This window comes from Oxyura jamaicensis, chromosome 9 (assembly GCF_011077185.1).
Source record: "Oxyura jamaicensis isolate SHBP4307 breed ruddy duck chromosome 9, BPBGC_Ojam_1.0, whole genome shotgun sequence".
NCBI classification, from domain to species: Eukaryota; Metazoa; Chordata; class Aves; order Anseriformes; family Anatidae; genus Oxyura; species Oxyura jamaicensis.
This window is the reverse complement of record NC_048901.1, coordinates 7,831,217-7,841,441: the sequence shown is the minus strand read 5'-3', so window position 1 is coordinate 7,841,441 and position 10,225 is coordinate 7,831,217. Positions and strand designations below refer to the sequence as shown.

Here is a 10,225-nt window from a genome sequence, read left to right as displayed (position 1 = left end):
GACGAGGCCGAGGCCGCCGCCCCGCTCGGGCCCGGCCTGAGGCGGGCGGCCCGGGGCCGGGGGTGGCGGCGGCGGCGTGGCCGCGCTGAGAAGCCCGGGAGGGGCGGAACGGCGGGGGGCGGCCCCCCAGGGTGCTGCTGTGGCAGGGATGGGCCGAAACGGAAAAAGGGCGCAAGGAGGGGAAAGAGCCCCTGGGTAAAAACCATAGAATCACAGAACGGTTTGGGGTGGAAGGGGCCTCAAAGAGCCCTGGCTCCACCGCCCTGTCACGGGCAGGGCCCCCTCCCCCCAGCCCAGGCTGCCCCCAGCCCCATCCAGCCTGGCCTTGGGCACTGCCAGGGATGGGGCAGCCACAGCTGCTCTGGGCAGCGCCTCACCACGCTGCGTGGAGAAGTTCCTCCCGACATGTAAACTGCACCTCTTTTAGCTTAAAACCCTTGTCCTTGTTCCCCCTTCTATCACTACCTGCCCATGTAAAAAAAAATAATAAAAAAAACCACTCTCCCTTTTCTCTGTAAGCTCCCTTCAAGTGTTGAAAAACACTCCCTCACCACTAGAGAAACCGAGACTCTTGCAGGAGAAGCAGCTGTCACCAGCCCGCACACGCACCGCGGAGGCCACAAAACCACGACAGCCATGCCAGGGCCGCCATCCCCACCTGGCTGAGGCACGAGGGACGCCTCCCGCCCTGCCCTGCCGGCCCGGGACTCGGGATCCAGGCAGGCCTGTTAAGGCACTGAGGTTTTTGTGAGGCTCCGTGTGTGTGAGGGCAGGCTCCAGCTGCTTCTGTCCCTGGCAGATAACACCGCTGCATCACCCCCCCTGTGACAAACACAGGCTAGCCTGGATGGAAGAAAGCTGCATACATCTCAACATTCATCAAGTTGATGTTGTCCATGAGAATAGTATAACACACAACATGATTCTCAAACAGAAAAATATGTTTTTATGGAACAAGTCATTAATTTCTTACAAGCTATGAGTTGAAATGAACACTTGCACCTGCGGGCCTGATGTATTACTGCTGTATGGCAATTTGGGACTCGCTGGCCTGGTTTTCTGAAAAGTCCTTAAGCTCCTCATGCTCTGCTGCACCATACATCTCCAGCTGACAGTTTCTATCTTCAGTTTCTTTTTAATTACCTCTGCCGTGTTAGATTTCTTCACATTACTCTCCTGTAGCTCGCCTGTCACATCACTGGGAAAGTTTTTGGTTGGGGTCCTCAGTGTCATTTTTTTCTGCAGAACAGTGTTACTCTGCTTTGAATGCCACGTGTTATGTTTTGCCTTTTCTGCCTTTTTTTTAAAAAAAAAAAAAAAAAAAAAAAAAAACTGTGTTAGGTGGGCCAAGCTGTCCCTTGCTCTCCCACACGTTCCTTACCTGGACACAGTACTGGACACAACCCTTCCTCCGGGGCTTATTGCATTTTGGGTTGGAAAGGCAGCCCAGCACTTCTGCTGTTGTCCCTGTGCAGGGAGGTCATGCAGAGCAGCCAGTCCCTCAAATCGCTGCTGGTCTGGTTCCCTCCACTAGAGATAAGCTGCAGGAGCAGGAAAGGAAGAAGTGGATATGAAGAAATGAGACATTTGGTTTTCTTGTCTGCCTGGTTCACATGGTCCTCCTGCCCTGCATCTGGCAACCTGCAGCACCAGAGCCAGGTGAAGGTCTGAAGGGAGGTGTGAAGGCTGATTTTCTTCCTCCTCCCTCTACAGAAAGGCAACCAGAGATTTGTTTGTGAAAAGTGTAGAAATGGGAAGTAAAACGTAACTCTCATCTTGGGTGGACTGTGGATGTATTCAAGCCACCAGGAGGTGACTGGGCAGGTGAAAAGCAAAAGCAATTTCCATAAGGGCACCTGAACTGGCGCAGTGGGGTTTCCATGTGCAGCTGCACTTAACACTGCCCTTGGGAACCAAAGGGTCTCCCCTGCACACTTCTCTGCCCTGACGCCTGGAAGATGTTCCCTTCCTCTGAGCTGGAAGTTTACTAAATAAAATAATAATTTAAAAAAACACTCAAGCATAAGCAAAAATAGTTTTCATAGACACCAAATACAATCACCCAATAGACAACAAATATGACCACCGGCTGCCTCACAGGGCAACAACCAGAGGGCCAAGAAAACAGCAGCTCAGCAGAGCTCAGCTGGTGTGCCCAAGCAACATGCTTGGCCACTGCGTTGCCCCCTGTGTTTCATTTCTAGATCTATGTATAGTCTGTGTATTCTGCCCTAACTGCGTCTTTTAGCAGCCTGACAGCAACCTCCAGTATTTCACAGCCCAACTGCTCGCCCCTGTGAGACTGATTTTTCATTCATGGATCCTTTGCATGCCATCTGCCTCTAACATCGCACTGTCTTCCCTGTTGAAAGTCCCCTTGTTCACCTGCAGTTTCAGCCCTGACAGTTCCCTGGGCTTTATGTGTACTGAGAGGGTCAGGGTGGTGGAGGGGAGGCACCAAATGATACAGGTATTCCTTTTCTCTGAGGAGCAGTAGCAGTGGTATTTCCTGGTAATGAGGGCATTAAAAAAAAAAAAAAAAAATCTGATTAAGACAACAGGAGATTCCTGTCGCTGGCTCTGCTGCAGAGAGATCTCATGGAACAAGTGAAAGGCTTGGCCTCCTCGCACACTGCGCTGCCCATGTGAAAAGGCCTGCTTGGCGGGCTGTGTCCTAGGGCTCAGGCTCAGAAGGACATTTCTGACCACACCTGCAACCAGCCCTGTGCACGACAGTGTCAAAGTGCACAAGAATTTGCGTTCAGCTACACAGCCAGGCAGCTGCAGCAGTGCTGCGGCTGTGGGGATGATTTCCTGGACCACTGGAAGGTGGGGCAGGGGAAAAAAAATCTCCCTGTGATGACAGCTCGTCTCACAGACAGACAGAGCAGTTCTGGACCTGAAGTGCGCGGTGGGACATGCCTCTCATGCGGGTGACAAGGTGACAAGGCCTCTGGGTATGGTTTGCCAGGCTTGTCTGGGCCCACAGCATGCGGTCGGCAAAATGTTGGCAGTTTGTATATCCTGCTGGTGAGCTGGAAATAATTCTTCTCAAAGCCAACATCGAAAGGGTGTGTATGTCTGAGCTCAAATTGTTAACCTGTAATTATGCTAAAAACATTCAAGTTTAAACAGATAATATTCAGGGTAGTGAAGAGAGAGAAGAAAGAATTAAAGACAAGCACCGGCACAGTGATTCAACACCAGCACTTGGAAAATAGACACTACTGCTTTACAAATGACCGCTGGAAATAAGTCCACGCAAGTGATGTGTTCAGAATAATTACCATCACCATGTAGTGCACTTCAGGGAAATCCGTGAGCAGAGAGACCATGATTTTTCCAAGCTCTTATAAATTAAATTCAACATGTGAGAGATCTTTTAGTACAATAGCCATTCACAGCACTGACTGAGACATCCATTGTGAATTACTTAATTCTTACAAATTAGGAAGTGAATAAACATGATTTAAAAAAATCAAGTTACTCCACCAAAGTTAAAAAATAAATAAATTAGAAAAGCAAGTGTTCAGATGCTGTGCTCAGTAGGAGCAGACAGCTGAATGGGATCGTAAGGGTTTTTGCTGCTGGTTTGAGGTCCAGGGAGCCCTGCAACTCAGGTTCAGCTCCTCTAACCAGTATCCTGCTCTAACAAAAGGCGAAAGTAGGGAAAAATAACATGCTGTCCTATGAAATGGAGCAAATTCATCCTTCCTTGAGCCTCTCTGTTTTGCTCACCTCATTTCTTCCTTTGTATCTGGAGCAGAGCCCTGTGTTTGGCACAGGATGCCTGGTCCATGCAGCACCAGCTAGCTCGCCATGCCAGCCTTCCTCTGCTCTCGTCGATCCCAACAGCAAACAAAGGCACAGAGGCTGCAGGTTGCTCCATGGGCTTGTCAGCCAAAAACCAGACTGGGCTGACACGTCCCTGCCAGGACATCACACCTGTAGGGTGTTATCCACATGGGGTTGGTTTCTTTAAGAGCTCAGTGATAAAACTGCCTCTAAAATACGATTTCAAAGTAACACAGCAAAAGGAGCCTATGGCAAACCGTAACACAGGAGCCAAAGTTTGATTTACTTTTCTCCACTAAAAACAAAAACAAAAAACACAGCAGCAGCAGCTGGGGCCAGTACCAGCACCAGCGCCCTGCGGTTTGCTGCAGGGCCTGGCACTGCCAGACACGCCAGCTTTCCCTCCCACCAAACGTGGAGCCGAGCCGACGAGCCATTAACATGCATTTCACAGCAGTGATGTAACGGCACCCAACCTCCTTCTGCTGTCTCTGATGAAAAAGCCAAAGCAAGATCCTCGAGCTGCTCAGAGGAGGCAGCGGTGGCTTCCCGCACCCTCTCCCTCCTCCCGCCTGTCCCCACAGCCCCCGAGGTCCCCATCCCACCCGTCCCTGAGCCCCGGAGCCCAGAGAGAAAGGAGGGAATGGGGAAGAGCCACACCGGCAGGTTAAGTAAAAGCAGAGAAAGAGAAGTTGAGAGCAAGGAAGTGAAGGGCAGTGCATGTTTTGAACGTGTTTTAAACATCCTGAAGTTGCACCTTAGCTCTGGTTCTGCTGCTGACGCTTTGTGGTTACTTTCTTCCTTAGTCAGGGACACGGCTGCTGCCACAAAAGCAGTGATCAAGGTTTATTTCTTAATCCCTCTGCTGCACCCTCCTCTCCCTTAGTACTTCATGCAGGGGAAGCAACTCACCTTTTTTACCTTGCTCTGAGATCTCCCTTGTTTCGTTAGGGCAGAAGCACTGGGAACAGGAGTGAAGGCAAGCAGCAGGAAGGTAGCCCAGGAAGGTGAAAACAAATGCCTTTACGTCATGCATCTTTCCACTGCTCCACACAACTGGTACAGAGATGTTCCTGCTAACTACATGGCCAGTTCCACAGTCACACAACAGGCATGACACAGAGCATTTGTAAAAATAATCTGGGTCTTCTCTCCAGGTGCCTTGAGAAATATACAATGAAGAAATAACATAAACCAACATCCAGTCTATGATTTAGTTCACGACTGCTTAGCCATAGGGATGCTCTGATATAATTCAGAGACCAAAACGCAGGTTCATGTTCCCTGACAAAGGATTTCATGGAAAAGGCTTTGGGAAGAAAATTTTAGGACCAGAAACTACTGCAGTTTTGTTAAATATCTTCTACTTAAAGTCTGGAAGAAAAAGAATTGAGTCTTTCCACGGACTGTGGAACAGACCAAGCTGAAGAGGCTGAATTTAATCACCCAGGTTTCCAAAGTGCCTGTGACTTTTCCTGAGGCTGCATTTCAGCTCTGCTACTGGCTGTGGATGTTCACTGCCGACTCCAGAAGCTTTTCTCAAAGAAACACATACTGGTGAGCATGTTTTCATCTTTCAGTTCATTCAATTCATATGCAAAGAACAGCCCAACACCCCCAAAATAAATATTTACAGGAGAAAGCACAAGTAAATGTAATTCTCATCCTTATCGGGATTTAATTATTTTTTCTCGTGAGAATGGAATGATTTATACTCAATTCAAGCTGCCACTTCAGAATTAAAACCTATTTTTAAAACATTATTGCAAATCACAGGAACCGAGGGTAGCCTGTAAAGGCTGTCAGAAACAGAAGAAAACAATTGCCAGAAGAATCATAGGAAAAAAGTCTGTTGCAAATTCGTTTCCTGGACAGCAACAATAGCAGTATGTCATGTTGCAAAACCATGTCATTTTAATAAACTTTTTATTGCTGTAGAACAATTGAAAGCTATCTATAAAGTGCAGCATCCATTCCAGTCAGAATCTACTACTAAAGCCAAGAACAGATTTCCATCAGTTGTTAAACATGAAAGGAAATAATAGCAGTCTCTCTGAAAAACAGTACCATAACAGAATGTATTTCCTGAATAAAAGAATGAAAAATAATAAATAAAATAAAACAGCACAGTCAAATACATCCATTAATTCAAACTGGAAGCAAATACATCTACAAATCCCCAGTCACGGGTGAAAGAAATAAGGCTGTGAACACTGGTGAAAGGATTAAAAGGGTATTCCATATATTGGCTTCTACCTTTGGTTTTTCTCCTTTTGACACTTGCACTGGAAGCAGTGGCAGAACACAGCATAGCTCCATAAATTTGTGCACAGGTCCCTTTGGTGGGTGGCACCCCCAGTCCCCACTGCCCCCTGCAGGCTCCCACAGCCGCCTGTGCCCCCACAGATGCCTTCTGACCATAGAATACCCCGAGTTGGAAGGAACCCACAAGGATCATCAAGTCCAACTCCCGGCACCACACAGGTCTACCCAAAATTTTAGACCACGTGACTAAGTGCACAGTCCAAACACTTCTTAAACTCCGACAGGCTTGGTGTTGTGACTACTTGCTTGGGGAGCCTGTTCCAGTGTGTGACCACCCTCTCGGTGAAGAACCTCTTCCTGATGTCTAGCGTGAACCTCCTCTGCCTCAGTTTAACCCCGTTCCCATGGGTCCTATCAATGGTGACTAAAGAGAATAGATCGGTGCCTGTCCCTCCACTCCCCCTCATGAGGAAGCTGTAGACTGTGATGAGGGCTCCCCTCAGCCTCCTCTTCTCCAGGCTAACAGGCCAAGTGACCTCAGCCGGTCCTTGTATATCTTCCCCTCCAGGCCCTTCACCATCTTCGTCGCCCTCCTCTGGACACTCTCCAACAGTTTCATGTCCTTTTTGTGCTGTGGTGCCCAGAACTACGCACAGTGCTCGAGGTGAGGCCGCACCAGCACAGAGTAGAGCAGGACGATCACTTCCTACGATGGACTAGCAATGCTGTGCTTGATGCACCCCAGGGTACGGTTGGCCCTCCTGGCTGCCAGGGCACACTGCTGGCTCATATTCAGCTTGCTGTCAGCATCACAGATGCCTGCATGACCATCATCCCTGAGAGCTGCCACACGGTTCGAGGGGAATTTAGCCACAAAAAGCCCGCAGATTGAAACCTTCAGAGCAATCAAGCCTACCAAACGGGAACGTTTTCAGTTACCTACAGGTGGAAGGTATCAGCTGAAAAAAACACACCATAGCTCTGTCCAGGCAAGGGCTGCCTGCCACCTACAATCTTCACAAGGCTTACAGAGACGGAAGGCTGAGCTCACGCAGAGGTACTGTAGGAGCTTTCCATGCCAAGCAATTTACCTACTAATCTTTGAGAAAGGACTGCTTTTCTTCTTCTTCCTTTTTTTTTTTTTTTTTTTTTTCTCAGCACTTTTAGTCTCCCACTTTAATCAAATCAGTTTTAAAATAGAAAAATATTAAAAGAGAAAGACTCTTCCTGGCTATGCCAGTGTGTTAAGGCTGAAAACCAAGGATCATGAACTGAAGGCTCACCATCCAGGGAGATGACTAGTTTTTGTGACTCTTCTTCAGGGTCAGCATTACCAAAGCGACTGCTGTTTCTCAGATGTGCTGATACAGAAACGCTCTTCTGGAAAGCCAAACTCCACAGAAAGGCAGACAAATGTACACTGTCATCCTATGTCCTGTTGCCTTAGCAAAAAAAGGAAGAAAGATGAACCAGCATGAGGAGATGGCGGAGATGTCCGTGAGATAGGAAGCATGAAAGCATCCCCGCTGGCAACCCCAGTGTGTGCATCTCATTGGCTTCCCCATCCCCTTTCTGTCCCCCCTGGGGCTGGGCACTGCAGCCCCAGCGCTCACCACGCGTGCTGCAGTCGAGCAGCCTTGGCCAGAGAATGATTTCTGCAGTCCAGGGCCGGGTCCTCCTCTTGACACACTGTTCTTTTTTGTTTTAAAATAAATTATGGGCTGAGTTTACAAATGTTCATATTTAAATAGTGCCCATTACACTTTGAAGTCCACACCCTTTGGATAATACTGCTACACACTTACTTAGCACTTTACACCTTCAAAGGTCTTTACAGAAACTAATTAATTATCTCTCACAGCAGAAAACTGCTACAATGAATGGCACCAGATTAGTGCTGTTGCATGTGGTTCAGCTGGGTTTGGTCTGCTGTGGGGATGAGTTAACAGAGGAGCCACTGCAGCTTCATTGAAACATATCTGTGTTGAGCCGCTCCAGCAAATATGCAGAGACATCCCCAAGCCTAAATTTCTATCTTTTGAAAATCTTGTATGTGCAGGTGTGCAAGCACATAGCCGTCTGCACATGTATATATGTGCACACCAGGGAAAGCGGAGATGGGAGGAACCAGAATGTTACCTTAAAACACAAAAAATAGCCATCCATCAGTTATTTTTCTGGAAGACTCCTTGGGTAGCTCATGCGTGTTGTGGCCTCTTTTGCTTCTTAGAAGAGCAAAGCCAGAGCACAACTCCTAATGTTAAAACAGACGAGAAATTAAAAATAGTGTTTTGATTTTTTTTAATTAATATTTTTAAATGCCTTGTTATGGAAAAGCTGGAACAAGAGCAAGCTCTACATTTTGCCTGCACAGAGCAGCTCATGGAGCATTATACACCTTCACATGGGTCCTCACTGCCCTCTCACCCATGGGAGATGTGTTCTCCCTTCCACTGAGCCGCTGTGTCCCAGACCCCTTGGTTCCTCCAGAGGAATAAGAAATCCTCATACCTATTAAAAAAAAAAAAAAAAAAAAGCCTCCTAGTTATATTTGGAAAAGGGAAAAAATAAAAGATAGTATTTATAAAATAAAAAGCAGTATAAAACCAGTAAAATGGCAGTACAATATTTTATATAGCTTTTTGCTCTATTTGGTTAAAAATATAATAAAATTAATTAAAAATACATATAGACACAAAAAAATGACCTTAAAAGACCAGAACATGATTTTATATGCAATCCAGGCTGGATCTGGCGGGCGAAGACCAGATGCCCTGCAGCTCACAACCTCCCACCCAAAGCTCTTGTGCTTTCTGCTGCCCCCGAAGCCAGCGGGGCTGCGTGAAACTGAGCTGAGAGCCGCAAAAGCCCTAACCACGTGTTTCCTCACATCCTCCGGTGCCGCAATCGCATCCCTGCAGAACCAGAAGCGAGCAGCATGGAGGAAGTGCTGTTTATAAGCCCACTGCCTTCCCAGCCGCCCTTTTGCACCCTGCAGCAGAAGCCGACGCGCTGAAGGCCAAGCACAAGGCGCTGGCGCGGGGGCTGCGAGATGCTCTTCCCGCAGAGAACGAGCGACGACCAGCCTCATTGCCTCGTTCGTGCTGACAAGGGGTTTTGTGCCGGGGGGCAGGATGTGGTGTCAGCACGCGTATACACGTGCGCTATAAAAAGAAAGCTGCTCTTGGCCTGTGGCCAAGCCAGGATGAAAGCTGAATTTACCCAGTCACAGAAGAGAGACTTGTCTCATGAAGGTGAAATGACCCCAGCTCCTTCTGCGGCCTCAGGAACCAAGAAGCCAAGAAGAAACAGGCTGTGTGGGATGTGCAGAGGCTGCTGTGGGGTACCAAGCTCTGGTTTCTGACATCTGGGGAACAAGGCACACGTGCAGAAACTGCTGTGAAAGCGAAGCTGGCTGGATAAACCAAGCACTTGCTGCATTATAGATGAGGCCTGTTATCAGGTGACATCTGGCAAAGTTAGACATGCACAGAGTGTGAAAAAGCCCAGAGCCGCCCTTCTGAACAAAACAAATCCTGGGATGCCCAACAAGGAAAGTTCAAGAACTGCTTTGAGCTCCCCCTCGAAGCCCCCTCCTCTTTCCAAGCCTGGCTCTTTGCCCCCATCCAATGCTGCAGCACAGGCAAGAGGTTAGACCTTATCAGCGTGTCACCACCCACACAGCTTATCTGATTTTCTTCTTCCTATAACTCACTCTTGGCCTAAGAGTCAGTGTTGCAACCAGCAGCTTTCTGGCTGCAAAAGCATGAGATAAGACTTCCTTCAGAGGCAGGAGCTCTGCTAACCCGCCAGACAGGAGACGTGTTGAGCAACAGCAGGAACATCAGCTGATCCTTAACACAAAGGCTGGAGGGGTGTGCGTGAAAGAAGAGCTGAAAATTACTCAGCTGGTACCAGCCTTGTAATTATTTCCTATACCAGGAGTCCACTTTTGAAGATAGTACAGACAGCTGATACCGAGGATGCGGAGCTGGGGCTAATGAGGTTTGAGCATTCAGTAAAGGAGCTGGACTGAGATGCAAACAGCATTTCTAGAGATGCCCAGTACCTCTTCTGGAGCTGGACTTCCCTAATGATGAAATACTCCATGTAGCACTATCCTATGCCATGCATGTCCTCTCTCTGTCCACCTACAAATGCTTTT

At 48.1% G+C, this 10,225-nt stretch overlaps 1 long non-coding RNA gene across 2 annotated transcripts; it reads right to left on the bottom strand.

Annotated features, from left to right (window-relative positions):
- Window positions 1–4,544: 4,544 nt before the first annotated feature.
- Window positions 4,545–8,985, bottom strand: LOC118171598. 2 transcript variants are annotated; one of them, XR_004753271.1, is made up of 4 exons: window positions 8,768–8,982; window positions 8,459–8,571; window positions 7,344–7,502; window positions 4,545–5,880 (listed from the first exon to the last, which is right to left on the bottom strand). It is a non-coding gene; the product is annotated as an uncharacterized LOC118171598 (long non-coding RNA). The 2 variants fall into 2 exon arrangements; XR_004753270.1 differs by lacking the exon at window positions 4,545–5,880 and having other exon boundaries at window positions 7,296–7,502; window positions 8,768–8,985.
- Between the last annotated feature and the right edge of the window lie 1,240 nt (window positions 8,986–10,225).